A 21,767-nucleotide genomic window follows, 5' to 3' on the forward strand; every position below is an offset into this window, starting at 1 on the left:
ATTCGTAATTTGAACGTTTTCACTTTGTTAAATATCCTAAAAATAAAGAAAAATCGAAAACAATGTTCCTGTTAACCATACAATGATTGTATATATGTATTTTTTCGTTTAATTTTGAAATTCTTCAGAGAGTTTTAAATTCCTTAAATTTTCATTAATGACATTTTTAAATAAAAGCTGTAATTTAAATAGATCATGAAACTATAAAATGTAGATCAATAAATTGATTTATTTTATCAAACATTAAAATTTCGAAAAATGAATGTTTTAAGTATTACTACTAAAGATTTCAAAAAAAAAAAAAAAAGAAAAAAAAATGAAAGAAACCTTAACAAATGAAAAATATGAAAATGAAATGATACCTACGTAACATTGCAGAGAAAAACATAATAATGCAGATAAAAATTTGTTAAAAAAGATTTACCAGGATTATTGGTGGTTTCGAAATAACAAATCCAATTCCTCTTCGCTATTTATTTTCATAGCTTGATTCTCGTTTTATGCCGAAGCACGCGCGTCCAAAAATATTTGTGAGTTTTCACAATTTGTAATCTTTCTGTCTGTTTCCTCTCTCTCTCTCTCTCTCTCTCTCTCTGTTTGTCTGTCTGTCTGTCTGTCTATCTCTCTCTCCCTCTCTCACTCTACTCCCTCTTTTTCCTCTCTTTCCGTTCTTCCATACATCAATATCACCATTGTCAAGAGGACTCTTTTGAAAAGATTTTTTACGCGAGAATGAACGTCACCTATCGAATTCGGTATGTTTGTCCGTGAACTGCCTGCTAGAAAAATTTCGTCACGCTTCTATAAACTCCAATTCGCGGGCTCTACCAATGACCAGAGACTTCATGACAGTGATGATAATCTCTATTGTTTTTCTAGTAACCTTTATATTTCAATTATAATATTTTATATGGAAAATAAATCAAAGGGAATTAAATCTTACAAGATATTAACAGAATATCAATAAATGTAAATTTCATGATTGGTCGATATGTTAATTTTGATAAGTACTGTAATATTTAAAATCCTCTTTTTCATTCTTTTCTTGTGATAGAAAAATACTTTTGTTATTGATAATGAAAAAGAAACAAAAAAAAAAGAGAAAGAAAAAGAAGAAGAAAAAACGAAATAAAGAAAGTAGATGCATCGAATAGCCAAGTACAAGTTGTCTAAAATGAATTTCTTAATGCCAGTTATTGGGGTTGAAATTATTATAGGTGCCATCGAAATGCGTGATGTTCGCGGATAATTAAGTCGTTAATACGACGCGTGCATACGACAAGCCGAAGGAGTAACTTCGCAACATTCTCCATCCCCCAACATACTACTTACCATCATCGAACAACCCACACCACGTTAACGTTGTTCCCACTAAGATAAACTTTTCCGCACCCTTCGTACTACCCTATCTTCTCTCCTATCGCAAACTCACTCTCACCCTCTTCCTCTCCCCACTTTTACTACCCTTCGTCACATCCACCCCTTAACCCCTCTACCTTACACTTTTCCATGCTCAAATGCAAGAGCATTAGAGCGCTTGCACGTACGCGCAGTTTAGTGCATGGTCGCACTTATGCGCAAGATGCATGCTCAAGTACTTTTCGAGTTTCCGCAGACGTAACTAACGCGGTATACCGGCTTGCCTATCTCTAAATATCACCACTACTATCATCAACATCGTTGTAACCATTATAAGGGTGGATATAAAGATAAGGTGAGAGTTTCAACGCGCATTCTATACATTATTAATTCTCTTTTGCTCTCTCTCTCTCTCTCTCTCTCCCTCTCTTTCTTTATTTACCTATTTTTTGAAAATGTAATTTTATGATGAATAATCTCACGAGAATATTTGAAACGTAAAAGAGAAATAAGCTGAGAAAGATTTTCCGTATGAATTTTTCTACCGCGAATTACTGTTTTTAAATTAAATATGTCAGTATGTTGAATTTAAATTATATTACTTATTTTAAAATTTGTTTATACATGTCTGACATTTCGATAGCTTCGCAAGTATTAAATTTAATTATATATAATAAAATGGATATTATCTAAACAAATTATATGTTTATATTTACGAAAGATTTAAAAAATCATAATATCATTTAATTCTATATGAAACACAATCCTTTTTACATTCAATATTTATGGATTCATCGAAACGATTTCAATTACATGAATTATGATTCCATGTTGTACGATTCAAACATATAATAATAATAATAATAGTAATAATAGTAATAATAATAATAATAATAATAATAATAATAATAATAATAATAATAATAATAATAATAATAATAATTGTTTTACGATAATTATGTGCCGATATCGATTCGTTAGCTCTCAAAATGCCAATTTCTGTAATATTAAAAATTCGATTGAGAAATTGAAAGAAAAGGACGTGTAAAAAAAGTGGCTATACGAAAAATTAGAATAGGTACATACCTACGTTTAGTGTTCTAGTTCTTTTTCATCCTTTTTCTCTTTTTTTCTTTTTTAAGTGGCTACCCGACCAAAGAATTTCCAGGTTTCGTCGTAATTTAATTCAACCTTTTCTAAGTATGCATTCGTTCACTCGTAGCTCGACTACACCGACTTTTAGCGAGAGAAAGAAAGAAAACAAGAAATATAGAGAAAGAAAGAAAGAGAACACCATCACGTTCATTAGCCTTCTTAGCCGGCACCACGTTGCGTATTCTACGAGCTTTTTACTCGAACTCAAACTCACCTTCGCCACCGGTGCCATCGCCATCAGCCGTGACTTTTTCTTCCACTAGCTCTGATATTGAGAAAGAAATTTTCTCTCTCTCTCTCTCTCTCTCATTTTTTCTTTCTTTCGTCGAGACACCTTTCGTTTTTTACTGAGACTATTGTGAGGAAAAATGAAAGAGAACATAAAAGACGGACGAACATTTAAATTTCGCAACTTCAAAAATGTATTACGACCACACCTAAGTAGTCCTTTTTCTGTCGATTAAAACGATTCTCTCAATCGCCGTGAACGACACGTCGAAAAATACCAAAGTTAAAAAGATTGCAACATGGATTTTTTTTCTCTTCAGATATGTTAATATCGACGGATAAATTTTAATATTCTTCCATAAACCATTCGCGTAAATATACATTAATCCTTATTTTATTTTTGATTTACTATCTATCCATAAAACCCAAATTAACACAAAATTTACATTACAAGTTAAAAGTAGAAATATAATTTATCATTTGCTGATTTCATCCTACCACCGTAATTTTACTTGTACTTGTAATATAATACTCGAGTGCTCTTAAAAATTTGCATTACATAAACATCGTTTCGTTACAAGTGCATTTTCCAAGCAACAAAAGAAAAAGAGAGAGAGAAAGAGAGAGAGAGAGAGCGTCCAGTAAAACACAAAATTGTATGTAAAGCACGTTAAACGTGCGCTTTCGAAATAGAGAGAGAGAGAGAGAGAGAGAGAGAGAAAGAGAGAGAAAAATGCGAGGGAAGTGGAGATAGAAATTTACACTTTGAAGATTAAACCAAGCGGTCGAAGCCGGCTCGGAATGGCGCCGCTAGCGATGAGGGTGCCAATTTAAAATAGCGCGCGTGTACACGCGGACGAAGTTGAAATAGGCAGAAAAAAAGAAGAGAAAGAGAGAGAGAGAGAGAGAGAGAGAGAAAGAAATAGAGAAGACGAAAAAAAACAGGCAGCAAACGTGCAATACAAATGGAAAACGAAGTGGTATGTATCTCTTGCACTACGTGTTTGAAATGAATGAAAATAGTCTGCCGACTATGTAGTTTTCGGATCGGAACAGAACGGAACAGAACGAAACGGAACGATATCAGGGTACGTTGGTATACTGACCCTTCACCCTTTGCTCTTCAACCCTCACTCCGTCTCTAGTCTCCTGCTAGACTGCACACAAGCCAATTTCTATACCAGTACAGCTGCTTTGTGGTTCTCTGCATTTTAGATTAGTTTAGAGTCAGGCAAGAGCAGTAGGCGAGCCTGTTCCACGATAAGAGCATTAGCCGATAAGGTAATAAGCAGAGACCACGCGAAAGCTTGAGCTTCTCTTTCGCACCCCTTCTCTCTTAATACTCTCTCTCTCTCTCTCTCTCTCTCTCTCTCTCTCTCCTTCTCCCTTACTACATCCTGTATTTCCATCGTCATAGAACTCTAAGAACGATGTTCCTTCTCAATTTACTTCTATCCTCTTCGCTTCATTTGCCACTACTATTCCTCTTCGTCGTAATATCGTAGAAAAAATCATGTAAATTAAGCAACGAGAATTTCAGCTAATGAACGAGTACTTATTCTTTTTTCTTTTCTTCTTTTTCTTTTTGTTTTTCGTTTGTTTGTTTTTTTTTTTCTTCAGATAAAGATCGAGTATATAAGGAACGAGGAAATGTAAGTACATAAGTATATTGCTTTTATTCTATATGAGTGTTTGTCTATCCATCAGTATTTAATTAATGGCGAGAGAGAGAGAGAGAGAGAGAGAGAGAGAGAGAGAGAGAGAGAAAGAGAAAAGAGAAAAAGTAAATTTATACTTTTTAATTAAATCGTATTTACTTTATAGATAATCATAAAATGAAATAGATTGCATTACTTAAAACGCAAAAGTTCTTAATATTTGTTTATAAGTTCCGGTTATTGAGATATGCGAATTTAATTAATAATTTTTATGATAGAAAAGATCAATAATTTCTACGTAAATTATTAATACATCTCGTAATGGAAAACGATGTATATACGTCCTGGAAATATTTGGCTCTCCGTCTGAGAATATTCGATTCATAGTAAAATGTCCATCTTAATGCTGCAAGTCTTCGTATTGGAAACGACTGTACGAAGTAGCACGAGGTAGATATAAACGGGAGCATTAAGGCGGCATCGCAAGAGAGTTTGAATACGGAGATTCCGAGTTGCAATATCAGTAAACATGCTTGAAACAGTTATTAACTAACCCCTAGAACATTCGTCTTAGCCCCAGGCAAACGATTGACTGCCGTTTGCTTGGAAATTCAACCTATATATCTTATATTGTACACGTCTATTTGTGTACTTGAATTTATTTATGGTCCATGCCCTGGGGTATAATTTAAAGCTTCCCCGCGTAGGTTATTTCCTTCTTGATGTTTTCTCGTTCAAAAAAAAAAAAAAAAAAAAAAGGAAAAAAAAGAAAAAAGAAAAAAGAAAAATAAAGAAATAAAAAAGAAAAGAAAGATTATGAATTTATATACTTATCGATAATTGTGCTCGTTTGAGTTTATCTAAATTATGTACAAAAAATTAAACGTACGACTTTTACAATTATCATTCAAAATTTTACCTATAATTATTTTACATCTCTTAAGTCTCATGCCCTTTTTGCCAAAATAAAAAAATTTCTTTGATTTCTCATTTGTACTCGATCATGTAATTATTATTTTCTTTGTTATTTGTTCTTTTTTTTTTTCCTTTTTATTCCTTGAAATCACTAACTACATCAACGAAACGTTTTTCAAGGAACAATGATGAAAATTCTCTCGTCGAATCGACGAAGAAACCGATAACCGATTGCAAGCGGAACTAGCAATTTTCTACGAAATTGGTCCTTACTCGAGCCAACAACGACGAAGAAAACGACGACGTCTAGGGAAGATCTCTCGTTTTTGAAGCGGGAAGATTCGATGAAAACGGCACCGCTGTGAGTTCGATGGATACTTCTACGAAAAAGCGAGAGAAAGAGAAAGAGAAAGAGAGAGAGAGAGAGAGAGAGAGAGAAAATACTCTATTTCTCTTACTCTCTTATTCCATCTAATTTTACAATTATTTCATTTACGATACGAACGTACTTCATCGATAATTATTAATTTTAAATTATAAATTATTAATTATTATTGAATTATCTCAAATATGTCGATGACATATTAATAAAGAATATCTAATTATTTAGCTATCTCGAAATAACAATATTTACTTGTGTTTCAAACTTAATTAACAAATTAGTTTAATTATTATGAAACGTAATGCGATCTAACCGGGATATATAAAATGAATGAATAACGAAATATAAAAGAGTGAAGAAAAATGAAAAAAAAGAATTCCCTAGTGTCTGTTATAAGTACTCAGAACTGTCCTTTCCAAATTTCAACGGATGACTGGACAACGTGAAATCATTCCGTCGGATTATTACGCGTTTATAGATGAAATCTCCGGTGTATGAGGACGGAAGAGTAGGTCGGTTTTCGTTCTTCGAACTTTGTACTCGTCGTCTTCCAGCAAGGGAGAATCGATAACCTTTATCCATCGAAGTCACCGGTAACGGCTACAAACGCCAGACTCTATTTCCGTAGAGAGAAAGCGTATAACCTACTTCTTTGGCACAGAGAACGAGTTTAAAAGGGTCCAAACGCGAACTCTAACGCTAATGACGATTAATATCTCCAGGGATCATGAAACGAACTATCGCTTATACGCGAATTGCAACGAACAGAATATGTCGAAAGCCACGACGAATGCTTTTCGTCTTGGGAATATGAATATATTTTTTTGACATCTTTTTTTCCATCCTTTTGTTCATTCTCAAGAGTCTAACTTTGTACAATTCGAAAAATTTACCGTGACTTTTTCTTTTTTATTAGCCTACATTTGAAACGACAAAGGACGGGGAAGTTTAAACAGGAAAAGAAAAGATAGAAAAAAATTAAATAAAAAAAGAATTAAAGAAATAAAAAATTAAAAAGAATCAAAATCCGAAATTTAAAATGAAACTTTAAACAATCGAAAAATGTAAATCGTCATTGCAAATATTTGTGAAGTATGATATCTACCGTTGGAAAGTATTGTTGTACCGAGATTGAAAATTATACGGCCTCGTGAATTCGTGATTTCATTCGTAGTATCATTGGTAATGTTTACATTAACGTTCGTTCTTTCGTTTTGCCTGAAGGGAATCTGCAATTTCGTTGGGTTATTAATAATTTCCGATGATATGTTATTGGTCGATACGCATTTTAATAGTATTTCGAAAATATCAAATTCGTTTAAATGGCTATTTTACAATAAATTTGTCATGTAAACTTTGATAAACAGAAAAGGAAAAAATAATAAATAAGTAGAAAAAGAAGAATATTGAAAACCTGATGAAAAAAAAAGAACAAATATATATATATATATATATATAAAAATAAATAAATATATATACCTAGATGTACACACAGAATGTGTAAATACAGAATACAAACGTGATATAGAATAGGGCAAATAAATGAATGTGATCGATACTCATCGTCGTTGTCTCGTGAGAGTTATTAAAAATTTTATGAACAAAAATGAGATCGAACGTTAATATAAGACAAGAAGGAGAACGAAAATATCGCAACGAGGTTGCCAAGTAAAATTTTAAACATCCCCGAAAATACTTCTTTGATAATAGTTTTCTCGCAAAAAGTAGAGAATAATACATATACATCTGTACGCGCACATACATACATACGTACATACATATATACATACATATATACATGCATATGTATATAACTATATAAACTCTCGTACACATATCAACGACTCTGAGTGATTATTTATCTATTATGCAAGTGAAGATAAGAGGAAAGAATAAAAAGTTAAAAGAGAATAGAACGTTCGTAGTTGTTCATCGAATGCGATAAAAGTAACGAGATATATTGGCCATTAAAAAGCTCGTTCCAAAAGCTTTCTTTCTTTTTCTTCTTTTTTTTACTAAAATGTGTCTGTCTGTCTCTCTCTCTCTCTCTCTCTCTCTCACTTTCTTTCTTTCTCTTTCTTTCTCCCTCTCTTTAAATTTTTCTCTCTTTTTCCAGAACATTTTTCTTTCCTATCTCTTTCTCTTTCTCTATCTATCTATCTACCTATCTCTTTCTCTCTTTCTCTCTCTCTCTCTCTCTCTCTCTCTCTCTCTTTCTCCCTTTCTCTTATTCTCGTGCGTTTCGTAGATAAGCAACACAGCTTTTCTTGGAAAACGCTCGTTTCACAGGATTATAAATTACTGTCTTACGTCGTTGTCAAAGCGTTAAAGCGTACGAGGATGTTTTCACGAACGCGTCGACTCGGAAGAAATAGAGATTCGTTTCTCTCTCTCTCTCTCTCTCACTCTCTCTCTCGTTCCCCCTTCCTCTCTTTTCTTCTCGACTCTCTGAGGTATAGTCGAGACTTCCTAATGTAAAGATAACATAAGAACCAGCGTCATAGCGAGCTCGCGTTAGACTTATCTGTACTCGGGATATAAACCGCATCTGCTTATAGTCACGCTCACGATAAATTCCATTTAAAAGCTCAATAGTAAAGCGCCGTATCGTTGTGGAATTCACTTTCTTATAGTAAGCTACATCTACTCAGTGATTATAGCCAACGACATGCACACCTTCTTTCTCTTTCTCTCTCTCTCTCTCTCTCTCTCTCTCTCTCTCTCTCTCTCTCTCTCTCTCTCTCATTCTTATTTACTAGAGTCATTATCGTAACGCCAATCTATAATTGCTAACTGAACGACTCACGCACGTGTCTACCTATAATTTTAACCATGTTAATGATAACGTATCGATTAGTTCTAAAATTATACGACACTTGAATTTAAATTTAAATCAAAAGATATTTCATTACTACAATGTAATATGTAATAATTACAATTTTTTTTGTATGTCCTTGTTTACGGACAAACGTGAAAGTATTTATCCATTGAATATATTCATTGATCATATGTACATATCATTTATAGGCTTGTATGTAGTTCATTAAAATTACGTACAAGAAAAACGTATATTTACGTCACTACGTAATTTTTGTTTCTTTCCTCTCCCCACCCTCCCCGAAATAAATATAGTCCGATATATTACGTCAATTAATACAGAGACTGAACATCGCATTTTTTAATTATAATATGGAACCCATTAAGAAGCCATCTATGAAAGGTGATAAGTAAATGATCTTCGTGATCTTACACCAACAGTCTAGAGAGTTTATCGTTGAAAAGTTCAAAGGATGATGTAATAAGAATGTCGGGAGGAAACGTGGTAAAGTAATACCCTAATTACCGGACGATTAACTCGGACGTCGATGTCGCTCGATGTTGAGCGGACTCAACGCGACGGAGGTCGACCACTCTCACTGCGATCCTATCCTATCGGCTTATTAAGTTGCTACCACGAAGTAGACTGCAGGCACGGGAGCAGTACTATAATTCCCTGGGTTATACTGTACTTTAGATGGTACTAAAGTCCCCTATCAGACCGCGCAAAGCGAGTGGATAAGTAAGAGAGCGAAGTCGAAGGGAAAGCTAGACTATGTGCATGTATGTGTCTGTGTATCTATGCGCGCTCCGTTATACTAGTGTCCGTAACTGTGAGTGTGAAAGAGATAGAGATAGACAGACAGAGAGAGAGAGAGAGAGAGAGAGAGAGGGAGAGAGAGAGAGGGAGAGAGAGGGAGAGACGGAAAGAGAAAGACGAGAGTCTCGTTTTCGATCTCTTTCTCCATCTCCTATCCACTCGAGCTCCTTCGGATAGAGAGACGCCGAGATAAATTGTTTGCCGGTGGGTTTGCTGCTCAAAAGTTTCGCGATATTTCCAACGTTAGTTAAAATTAGTGGAGTTTACCCTGAACGAAATTCTGATAATGCTATCTCTCGTGTCGTGCGACGAGCTTGGTCACTCTCTTTCTCTATTTCTCTCTTACTCATACAAGCACAAACATTCCTTATCTCTATATATGTTATATATGTAACTTTAAATGTACGCGTCAGCTCGTACATGCCTGTCCTCGGGTTACAAGTCTCTTCTACCTTCTCTAGTTCCTCCGTTTCTATCTTCATTCCAGGAAGCTTCTCTTCGCTTTAATTTGGATGAAACAGCGTCCATTTTTTTTTTCCTCTTTTTATTTGACCATCCGGCACTCGAGTACGCTAACACCTTTGGGAATTCGAGGGCCTTTAATTATGGCTAACGATTAAACTTTGGTAATTATCACGGCGATGACGTTGAGTACGGAACGAGTCAACATCGAAGACTTTTTTAAACGAGAGATAGAAATGAAAAAGATATTCGATCCCAGAGATAGATGCTCTCCAAGTGGAATCAGGAAAGATAATCCTACGGAATAAGCTACCATGCTTCTTTTTATGTCGATACCAGATTATCGATTCCCTTAAGAGATTTCACTAAGCTACCAAGATAAATCTTATCTTTGATAATTAAGATTCTTTTTTTTTTCCTTCCATATTCTTTATATTATTCGACTCTTTTGAATGAAATATATTCAGATATGAAAATAACTATCTTAAATCTTAATCTTAGATAAAACATTGTATTACGTATATCGATCGAATAAGGAAGAACTCATTGGATATATAATAACTAAGGATTTATTTTATTATAATAGTAATATTTATCAAGTTGGAATAGTTACTTTTTCGTTTTATTATTATTTTTTTTCTTTTTTCTTCTTTTTTTTTTTTCAAATAAAAACGAAGTGAATCGACGAAAGACCCGGAAAGATTACTTACACAGGATCCTATTGGACTCGGATAAAACTTCTTTAATTATCGTCGCTCCAATTTTCCGCCCTCCGTCGAGGAAATGCTTAATGGAAGAAAACGAAGGGATCGCTCGAAACTATTAGTAGAAAACAGAAACGATTTAAAGAGTTCTCGTGATTTATATAAAGCTATACCGTAGGAAACAATCGCGAAGCGAGAAGAAGGAATCTCGTTAACGAAGCAATAGTATTTTACGAATAACGACGACTCGATTTTTCAAACTTGCTATAATCGTAACCATTCTTTCGTTTCATATTACAATTGATATATCAAATGTCTTCATTTGAACTTTTTACGTTGAAAGAAATTTTAATTAGAGACAGAATAATCGAAAGGACATATTATCTTTATCACCAATTATAAAATTGAATTAGTAATTTTATCTCTTTCTTTCTTTCTTTCTTTCTTTCTTTTTTTCTTTTCTTTTTTTTTCCCTTTTTTTTTTTTAATACAAACAATAACAACAATCCTTCAATTTGAACAACACGAAGAAGTCACAGCAATAAGAAGTTACGATGAACAAATAGTTTGATTTCTTTGATATGAGGATGTGAATAAAAAGGAAGAGAAGGATCAAAAGAAAATTATGTAATAAAAATTCCAAGAGCGTAAGATAACCATACGACCTACGAAGGTACTCGAGAAAGGTAAGCTCGACGAGAAAGTTTTCAGCTTTCCAATGGCGTGTCATGAAAGATCCTGATCCGAGATTGAATCTAAACAAGCGTTTCACGACGTTCGACGAACTAGAAAAAGGAAAAGACAATGATGTTGATGGCATTGAAAACGAGACAAAAATTGTCGAAACTTTTCTAGAATCGAATACTATAAGGATATTATTCCTTTTTTTCTTTCTTTTTTTCTTTCTTTTTTATTTTTCTTTTTTTCCCAAGTGCTGACAAAGTTTTCTACTTTCCTCTCGTCTCGCACTCGACAGAGTTTTTCTACGATTTTTCAAGGATGTCTGAATTCGCGAAGAACGCAGGGTACTCGTCGTTTCCGTCCTCTTTCTCGTCGTTGACGACGACGACGACCACGTACGTGGCTGCAAAATGCATTTGCGTTTACTCTGACAACGAGCAGGGTCGTAAAGGATTGCCTCTCTCTCTCTCTCTCTCTCTCTCTCTCTCTCTTTCGCGCGTATACACATATACACGTTTCTATCGCAAGCTCCAAAGCTCTCGTCCCATCGTCAAACCACCCGAATCCAACAAACTTCTCTTCGTATTGCAACGTACAAGCCTTCAAACGCGTGCTACGTCTAACCGACCACACGCTCACTCAAGTGTGACGCTCATATATATATACATGCGCACAGAAAGAGATAGAGAGAGGTAAAGAGAGATAGAGATAGAGATAGAGATAGAGATAGATAGATAGATAGATAGATAGAGAGAGAGAGAGAGAGAGAGAGAGAGAGAGAGACGTACATATCCGACAATAATTCACCTAATTTCGTCGCATGAGAGCAAAACCGTAGATTATATGTTCGCGGGAAGCTAGTTATCGGATATCACAGAAATTTCACGCATTTTCGGTGCTTTCAAAACAACAACCAGATCGAACTGACATTTCTAATCGAAAAAGATATCGATAATCTGACATTATTTGTCAAACTCAGTCAGCGTGCCCTCATCTCGTTTCTAACAACGTCTTCTCTACGAAAAAAAAAAGAAGTCCCAAATTAAACGTATACTCGTTTTGCTCCAACTTTATCGTTAGGTCGTTGAACTCGTCTTGACGTCAAGTATGTCACCCCGAATAAAAATACGTAGTTCTGTGTATAAAAATAAATGGACTTCATCGATACCTCGTTTAAAATAACACCGATCAAATTTATATAGTCCATCACAATGTTTATCCGCTTATTGTTTGTTTACTGAAATGAAAAAAAAAGAAAAACTAAGAGAGTTAAATCATGTTAAATATTTTTGATACTTGAAATATTAAATATTAAGTAATCGTACGTTATTAAGGTACGTAATAATATTTTCGTAACAGAACGAAAATATATGATCTCTCGTAACTTTGGATAATATCCTAATTAACACTAATTAAAACTATTCGAATGTGGAATGATTTTGTAGTTACACGAAATTCGGTCAAACTCTACGTATGTAGGTTTCTACGTTAAATCCACTCGGCTAATTGTTCATTGTACATCCGTGAAAAACTCTCAGTTCTTTGCACTACGATAACGATTCTACTCTGATAAATGTAATTGCGAAAGACTGATAACAATTTTAATAAATTTTACCTTCGTTGAAACGTTTCATCCAATCTTCCCCGAAGTAATCTGCAATGAAAAATTAGAAGATATATTTATTATTAATCATATTTTCATCTGGTTTATTTCAATAATGATTTAACGGTATAACGTTTGTGTCTAATTAGTATCAGACAATTGTTTCATTCTTGTAAATAAAAATTATTAAAGACGATATTAAGCGTTTCATTTGACGTGCCATGAATATTATGTTAACGCATATTCTCCATGGACATACGTAACACGTCGAATAACGAGAGTTATAAACGTTTGAATAGCGAGAGTTTTAATATTTATTATACGCATGCTCAGTTACATCCACATACTCGTTCATTTCACAAACACAAAATAATCGAAAAGAAAAGTCCAACAAGCTGCTAAACTTTTACGTTCTCTATCGATACTAACGACTAATCGATAACTCAAACAAAACTTTTTTAAATTAACGACGTACTCGAGATCATTTTTATCATAAATTCGGACGATCTGTATAAAAGTTACATTCAAAATTCTATATTCCGTCCATTCATTATAGCAGCAATTAGAAGTTCCATCATTAAAGAAAATTAAAAATTGTAAAGATGTTTATCACATGTTTCTTTTTTTCTGTTTCTTTGATCGTAAAAATACAAAAGATTTCGAAAGAATTACTCGAAAGACTTTCCATCACGTTATTTCTCTTTTCTCCCATATAAAATCTTTCATTTTAATCAACTACTACAAATATTTATGGAGCTACGTAGCAAACAAGTATTTCATATAAGCATTATATAAATAAATAAAATGTTTTCTATTTCAGCTGAAGGGAAGAAAAAGCTGCAGATTAATTAAATAACTTTCTTAATACATTCTGTGTCGTCTATAGAATTACTCGGGGAAAGAAATAAAGAAAGGAAAGAAAAAAAAAAAAAATTGCCACCCATTTATTTGCCTTTACGTTCTGATAAAAGACGAACGATAGAATCAAAAGAAATAAAAGAGGTGAAAAATGTGTCACTCTCTTTGATCGAACAAGATGCTTCGTCCTTTCACATATATGTATTGAGAAAGATGAGGAGGAGCTTATATTCAATGGCTTGGATTCTGAAGGTACGGTTAACCATAATAGAAAGCTCTCTTTTAATGCTCCTCCGATTATTCTAGGGCGACATGCTGTGCTACCGTTTTCCTAGCTAGCAGACTGGATAGCTGCTAAGCTAACTCTCTCTCTCTCTCTCTCTCTCTCTCTCTCTCTCTCTCTCTACGTGTAGTTGGAAAAGTTGGTGTGTATGTTTAGGAGAAGAACGCGTTGGCTAATGTGTGAAAAACAAAAGGTCGAACGCGACCGAGAACACACAACGTGCTTTACAGCGACCGTCACGATGCGAACCAATGGCTCGTATTCAAGTCGTGAGCTCTCTCTTACTACTACTACTACTACACTATTACTCCTCCTCCTCTTACTACACTATTACTCCTACTATTACTACTACTACTACTACTACTACTTCTGCCACTACTACTAATATGAAAGCTGTCCTGTTGCTGTCGTTGCTCTTGTCTTTTTTCTTTTCTTTCTATGAAAGAATGGGCTCTTATCGAGAAATATAACTCAATGTGATTGATTTCTGTAATTTTTAACAATTTTACGAATATCTTAAAAATAGTAAAATATTGAATAATTGAAATGTATTTCATGCATTATAAGAATATAAAGGAATACTAGATTATAATAAAAGTATTTTGAAATATATATAAGTAGATATACATATGTCTATAGATGTCTCTTTTTAGTAAGCTCATGTGAAATCTCAAGAGAAATTCTTTTCTATCCTGAATGTAACTGCAAATTCCACGAGTCGATATTTTTCGATATGTATTGAAAGCTACGTACATTGAACTTTTTCAACAACATTCTCCAATAGTATTGACGTGTGTTTCGATGATCGATGAGCTTACAACGAGTTACCTTTATCGTCATATTTTTTCTATTTGTCCGTGTGTATTTTTTGTCCTTTTTTTTATTTTTTGTCCTTTTTTTCTTCCTTCTTTTTTTTTCTTTTTTATCTCAATAAATTCATTCACGATTGATCAATGAATTGTTAATAGATCGTTACCCATTTATTTTCGTTTAAAATAGTAATATAAAATAGATTTTTTTTTCTTCTTCCTCTTTTTATTAACATCTTAGTATTTACATATGTGTCCCGTGAGTAAGAAACAAAGAAAGGTCGTATTTTATTTACTTTCTTTCCTCGTCGATAAAATATTCATACGATCGTAGAGAGAAAAAATTAAAACGATCGTTGATTTCAAACAATAGGAAATATTCATCGTGCCATTTCAGTTCTCTGGAAACAGAGACCTCAAATATTTTCCATGAACCTTCGTTTTTCAAATTTAATATCTACCTATCTACAAACATGGCTCATGCTCGTTCGTAAATAAATTTTCAACATGCGGTTATCCAACAAGTAAAAGTTATAAATAGGTCAAATGTTCCAATCATCAAAGCGAATATTCAATTGAAATTTTTGATCTCGATTTGTAAAATATCGAAGAAAATAAAGTAGAAGAAAGAAAAGATAATGAAAAAAAAAAAGAAAGAAAAAAGGAAGGAACGTGCGTAATGCACTGTCACGATTCGTTTACACTTCTCGAACATCTTTTCTATTTCTCCCTTTTCTTTTCTTTTTTCTTCACTTCCTTCTCTCTCTCTCTCTCTCTCTCTCTCTTTTTCTCTCTCATCCTTTCAGCTATCCATCTTTCTCATTCTTCATGTTGAGAGACTAAAAGAAAAAGACGACGTGAGATACAAGAGAAAAGTGAATAGGAGAGCTCGTTTGTCACGGCTTGTTGTGCATTTTCAATTCGAGCATAATAATTTTGCAATATACGTTCGCGGCAAATAAACCCTCAACTACAATTTTAACTTTATATACGTGAATACAAATATTAAATCAATGTCGCCATTAATTTTTATTTTTCTGATAAAAGTTATATGTACATATGCGATCGCGATCAGCCAGTTTTAAAAATATTTTTCTATTTATACGATGAGTTTACTCATTTTCAACGAACGAATCTTTTTTCATCCGGACGAATTACATATATATATATATATATATATATATATATATATATATATATATATATATATATATATCGAACACAATGTATTTCATAAAAACAGAAAACCTTTGTTTCTTTTTGTGTTTTTACAAAAAGTGTTATGACTATAGACGATAGGGGAAATAGGATGAACCGATTACAAAGTGGTTAAATAACACGCTCAACTAGTAATCTGTAACAAATATAGATCAATGTAGCACTTGCAAAGCGTATTTCGTGTCATCGAAATAGTTTTGTCGGTACGACAAAGTGTCCTCTTATATTTCGGAGATATAAGGATCGCACGATTATGGTGGTTTTAATAACGTCCTACGAAAATATCCATGGAAAATAGTTTTGCTTGAACGTACACAACAACGGACCGTTTAATGGAAAATACTAGCACGATTTGAGAACCGATGAAAGGCAATATTGAAAGAGAAGGAGAGAGATAAATAGAGACAAAGAGATGGAAAGAGAGAGAGAGAGAGAGAGAGAGAAAGAGAGAGAAAGAGAGAAAGTATGCGTGTGTGTGTGCGCGTGTGCGTGTGTTGCATGCGACGAGGAAAATGAATCGCCTATGGAATTTGATGTCCCTTCGACCTCGGTGCCACGAACTTTTAGCCTCTGGGGTAATCGGGAATGCATGTCGCCTGTAAGCCACTCGAGTTAGATACGTTTCCTGTCCTTCGAAAAGCTGCAAGAGTAACGATAGTGCAGACTCAAATGATTTACGCTAGCCGTGCTTTATCGTTCGGCTAGCACGATGTCTAGGCATCGTATGGATGCTGCACTGGACCATTCGTTCTTTTTCTTTTTTTCCCTTTTTTTATTCTCTTTTTCTCTTTTTCTTTCTACGTACACATACACCATCTATATAGATACGTAAGTACTATTCGCTCGTCCCTTTTTATTCGGTGCCCCGCGGTCACGTTCTAAAACTTTTATCGAGAGCAACCCTTCTACCATCCTTTTTACATTCCATTCGCGAAGAAGATATGCGGAAAGAGCTTGTGTTTCGTGGAAACTCGAGAGAATCTCCTCTCCACTTTCGTGCCACGAGATGATTTTAACAGGAAAGTACGACGAAATGGTGAACGATGTTTCTTTTTTCTTTCTTTCTTTCTTTCTTTTTCTTTTGTTTTTATTATTATTATTATTATTATTATTATTATTATTATTTATTTCCTTCCTTTGTACGTGCGTGTATGTATGTGTGTATGTGTACGTGTGTGATGTATTCTTCAAGAGGTGGACTTGAAAAAAAATCTTTTTCAAAGGATCCCTTGCTTTTTCCACGATGATTATACGAAACGAGGTTGAAATATACATCGTATTCTCTCTATTTTATATACGAATACATATTTTACATATGTTTGGACTTATTTACTTTTTTATAAATATATATATATATATATATATATTTTTTCTAACAAATAGCATCTCGTAATGACTCGTCGAGAATATTAAAAATTTATTAATGTATTATGTCGGTTCAAAGAATGAATAAATAAGAGAGAAAGAATGGGGGTGATAGAGAGAGAGAGAGAGAGAGAGAGAGAGAGACACAATTAACAACGCGACTTCTTCGATATAATATTAATTATAAGAAGGAACTAACGATCCAACGAAAGCGGCTCATTTTCCTTTCTCTCTATTGTTCGTCTACAACGTCCAATTAACGCAATTTTTCCGCTTCCTTCCAGATTTTTATACACGGACAATTTTGTTCTTGTTGGCGACGAATTATCGACAATGAGAAGGAAAAAATAAAAAAAAAAAAAAAAGAAAAAAAATAAAGAAAAAAAGGAAGAAGAAGAAGAAAGAAAGAAAGGAGAAAAAAAAGAAAAAAAAAAGAAAAAGAAAAGAAAAGAAGATACCAAACGAACCCTTCCCCCTCCCCCTTTCTCCCACCTCTTACTTACTATTGTCTTACGTGTATCCTAATCACAGAAAAATGTTTCATTTCTCATAGCGTGTCGACACATTATCTTCGATTCCGTGTGTACCCGGTCTAATGGAAAAACAGGAGCAAAAAAGAAAAAGAGAAAAAAAAAAGAATAAAGAAAGAAAAAAGAAAAGAAGAAAATGGATACGAAAGAAACGAGAGAACATATGTATACGGGAACAAAAAAGAGAACGAAAATAGAGAAAGGAGAGACAGAGAGAACGAAACGTCTCTCCTAATAAAGCTCGTCGTGGATAGATACGCTTGTATGGATCCAACTCGAAGGCAACTCGTGCGAGTTTCTGCGACGACGATAGACTCATCCTACCTAGCTCGACCATTTTCAACCAGCGTTACTACTACTACTACTACTACTATCACTATCACAACCAACACCGCCACCATCCCTCTACTCGTCTCTCCTGCCTCCCGCTACCTCACCTCTTCCTCCATCGCCATCCGAAACCTCTTTCTATCGCTTTTTTTTTCCCTTTCCCTCTCATTTTCTCCGGCTTCTCTTCTCGCTCTCTCCTACCAAGCGAACCCATACCGCATTCCATTGAAAAAAGCAGCTTTTTGTTACTACCCCTGCCAAATAAACATGCTCGTTCGACTACGATTTACGTGTAGTATTCCAGCATTGCAACGAGACGCGAATTCCAAACCCTGCTACTCCCAGTATATTTCGTTCGTGAACCTCAACGAAAGAAGAAAAAGAGCAAGAGAGAGAGAGAGAGAGAGAGAGAGAGAGAGAGAGAGAGAGAGAGAGAGAGAGAGAGAAAGAGAGAGAGAGAGAAATAAGTCGTCGATATCAGTGAAACGGAAGAGAGAGATGGAACTATATAAAGCTCGGATTAAAATGGTTAGCGCGCGAGGACTATGCACGAAAGGGGGATTGTTTCCGATCGACGAGAGTAAAATCGAATTCTAGGATTAATAAAAAATTCAATTATCGGTAAAGCCGAAGGTTACATAGGAGGTTGCGTACGTACTATCCTAGTGGTAAAAGGTCGAAGATTAATCCTGTGCATTTGATGCATTTTCAGAGTGGGATTAAGGATCTGTCTCGTTTGCCCTATCGAACTCATATCGAAAAGAAAAGCGAAAGAGAAAGAGGAAAAGAAAAGAGAAAAACAAAAGGACAAAGAAAATAAGAAAACCCATAGATAATGTTGTTTCTCTTTTGATTTCTGTACTTACTTTGACCGTAATATTTTTCTTTTTCTTTTTTCTTTTTTTTTCTTTTTTTTTTTTTTTTTTTTCATCATCAAACGCTCTTACCAAACGTGAAAAACTTGAGACGAGCACCACCAGGAAAACTTTATATCCGATTGGTCAAAGCAACGTTTCCTTTCGACAGAAAATTTCCATTTTGCTTTTTGACTTCTCGTTAACGAGAATTCGAACGAGAGGATTGCGTTCTTCTTCTACCAATCACAATAAACGTCCCTCGTCCTATTCACGGCTTACGCCTATCCTTCTTTCGCAATTAACAATGTCCCAGCAGATACGCTCGCTCGAATTTACGGCTGTGGTCGCCGGTAAAAAAGCGTTGTGGGATTCAGGGAGATTTTAATGAAGTTTCCCGGCTTGCACATGCATCCGACCGGGAGCAACTCATGCGTGCATTCGCGATAGAGTCACCCTCGTGTCTCTCCTATACCTCTCATTCCCTCTCCCTCTCTCTCCCTCTCTCTTTCTGTCCCGCTCTTTATCCTCCACCATGTCCCCAAACTCTCTTGACGGTACGCTTCAGCCACTGATCCAAACGGTTACTCTATCCTCTCTCAACCCTCTCCACCCTTTCGTCTCTGGTGTCACCTGATAACAACGCCACTCTTTCTCTTTTCTTCTTGCTCTCTCGCTCTCTCTCTCTCTTTCTGAATCCCTAGAAATAAAAATCTAAAACGAGTCTCCTTTGTTTTACCCCCAACGAATCTTCCCTTCTCTTTTTACTACTTGCCTTTTCTCTTTTCAAAACTCCTCGTAGTTTGAACTTAATCGCGGCGACCATACTAAAGGATTTAAAAAAAATAATTACGTCGACCTCGCGTACCTATTTCCTTTCTTTCTTTATCTTTTCCGAACCTCGTCGACTCTCCATTATATAGCTTTATCCTTGCTCGTCTTATCCTAACCATTGCCAATTCTCACAAGTGTCTCGATAATCACATCTTCGAATGTTTTCAACCATCTTTCAATATCGTCACGAAGATGCTTTACTTTTCTTATTTTTTTTCTTTTCTTCCTTTACTTGTTTATTTTAATGAACAAAAGAAAGATCTCTCTCTCTCTCTCTCTCTCTCTCTCTCTCTCTCTCTGTCTCTGTCTCTGTCTCTGTTTTACCTGTACACGAGATCGATACATGCCTTCGAGCTTGCCTGATAACGAGGCCACCCAAGGCGTCGTCATTGTCAACGATTTAATTGGACGAGTTGTCGACGACATGAATCCTTATTGATCGCTAGCGGAGAAGAGGTATATCATGAAATTTCTTGATAAAAAAGGATTAATTACACGTAGATAATCTATGAAGTCTGTTTTATCTTACTCAGCTTCGTTAATTTTTATAACACGTAACAAAATTCCGGTGGAAAATCGATCAACGGAATATAATTAAAACTTGAAAGAAAATTTTTAATTAATCGCTACCACAGTAAGTTAATAAATTCAAATGGATAAAATATCATGGATTAATATTAAGGTTTGAAAAAAATCGTGGAAATTTGAATAACTCTCATCGGTATATATAATTCAATGCATATAATTTATTTCTGCGTGTGCGCATTGGTAAATAACTTCAAGAAAATTATTGCAATGCAAAATTAATCTATAAAAAAATAATTTGTTATCTAATTAAATCGAGGATGAACAAATTTCGAATAGCCGAACGTTTCAATTTAAGTATCGATTTCCATTCTCAGAGTTAGTTCGGGTTCCCTCTCAATCTCTTTTACTTTTCTTCCTCCAACTCCTTTCGTTTGTCGGTCAAGATTTTTCAACTTTCTCATTCAGTGAGTCGATCCCTGTAGGCATTCGCCGTGATGATGATGACAATGACGACGACGACGACGACGACGACGATGAATCTTCAAATACTTTTCCTTAGGTTTATCAAGCGAAGCGCACAGCCTACCTTACCCTACCTTATCCCACTCTACCCCTCTATCTTCCCTTGCCTAGCAGGCGCTTTTTACGTGAACCACGAAAAGAAGAGAGATCGACCATGCCGGTACTCATCTCGCGAAGAGGTAAAGTGGTGCGCGCGGCCGACCTCGATATTTCTTTTTTTTTCGCTATTCTGTAGAAAACTAAAAAAGGCGCCATGAATTACTAGAAAAAGAGAAGGAAAAATTGGGAAAGAGAGAAAGAGAGGGATGAAAAAAAGTACTGAATGTGTATGAGAGAGAGAGAGAGAGAGAGAGAGAGAGAGAGAGAGACAAAGTTCTACCTCGTCGAGATTTGTGTCTTTGCGAGAAGAAGAAGGTAACGAAGAAGAAGAAGAAAAAAAAAAGAAAGAAACGAGCTAGAAGTAATGAATACGACCTTCCATTTCGTCCTTTCGCAATATGTCTCCGTTTAAGAAACAAGAAGAAAAAAAGAAAGAAAGAGACAGAGAGAGAGAGAGAGAGAGAGAGAGAAAGAGAGAGAGAGAAAGAAGATGAACAGATCAGTTCGTTAAACTACGTAGCAATATTCATTAACAAGTATGCAGTAATATATTTAATTAACAAGAATAGAAAAATATTAGTACAATGATTAAACGATGCATATCAATCTATAAACATTAATAATATATATATATATTATTAAAAAAAATTGAATACTCATTATAATCAAAGGAGATATTGCAGAGGCAAACATTGAAGCGTCAAGGAAAAGAGACCGGCCTTCTGTTGCTTTTCACATGTTAAATTTCTTTAA

General features: G+C 34.8%; 1 protein-coding gene across 8 annotated transcripts in view; it reads right to left on the minus strand.

Moving 5' to 3' along the window:
• LOC124954217 (leucine-rich repeat-containing protein 24-like) overlaps positions 1-21,767 on the minus strand; it is a 152,841-nt gene that overhangs the window by 35,470 nt on the left and 95,604 nt on the right. For 2 of the 8 annotated variants that reach the window (XM_047506781.1, XM_047506782.1), the window contains one exon: positions 12,797-12,835. The exons of 3 other annotated variants lie outside the window; for them this stretch is intronic. The gene's annotated coding sequence lies outside the window, so the exon portion shown is untranslated. Of the gene's footprint in view, positions 1-9,040; positions 11,286-12,796; positions 12,836-14,552; positions 14,584-21,767 lie in introns of those variants that run through there. 3 more of the 8 variants (XM_047506780.1, XM_047506786.1, XR_007102493.1) reach the window with 3 other exon arrangements.

This window comes from Vespa velutina, chromosome 14 (genome assembly GCF_912470025.1).
Source record: "Vespa velutina chromosome 14, iVesVel2.1, whole genome shotgun sequence".
Classification (NCBI taxonomy): Eukaryota; Metazoa; Arthropoda; class Insecta; order Hymenoptera; family Vespidae; genus Vespa; species Vespa velutina.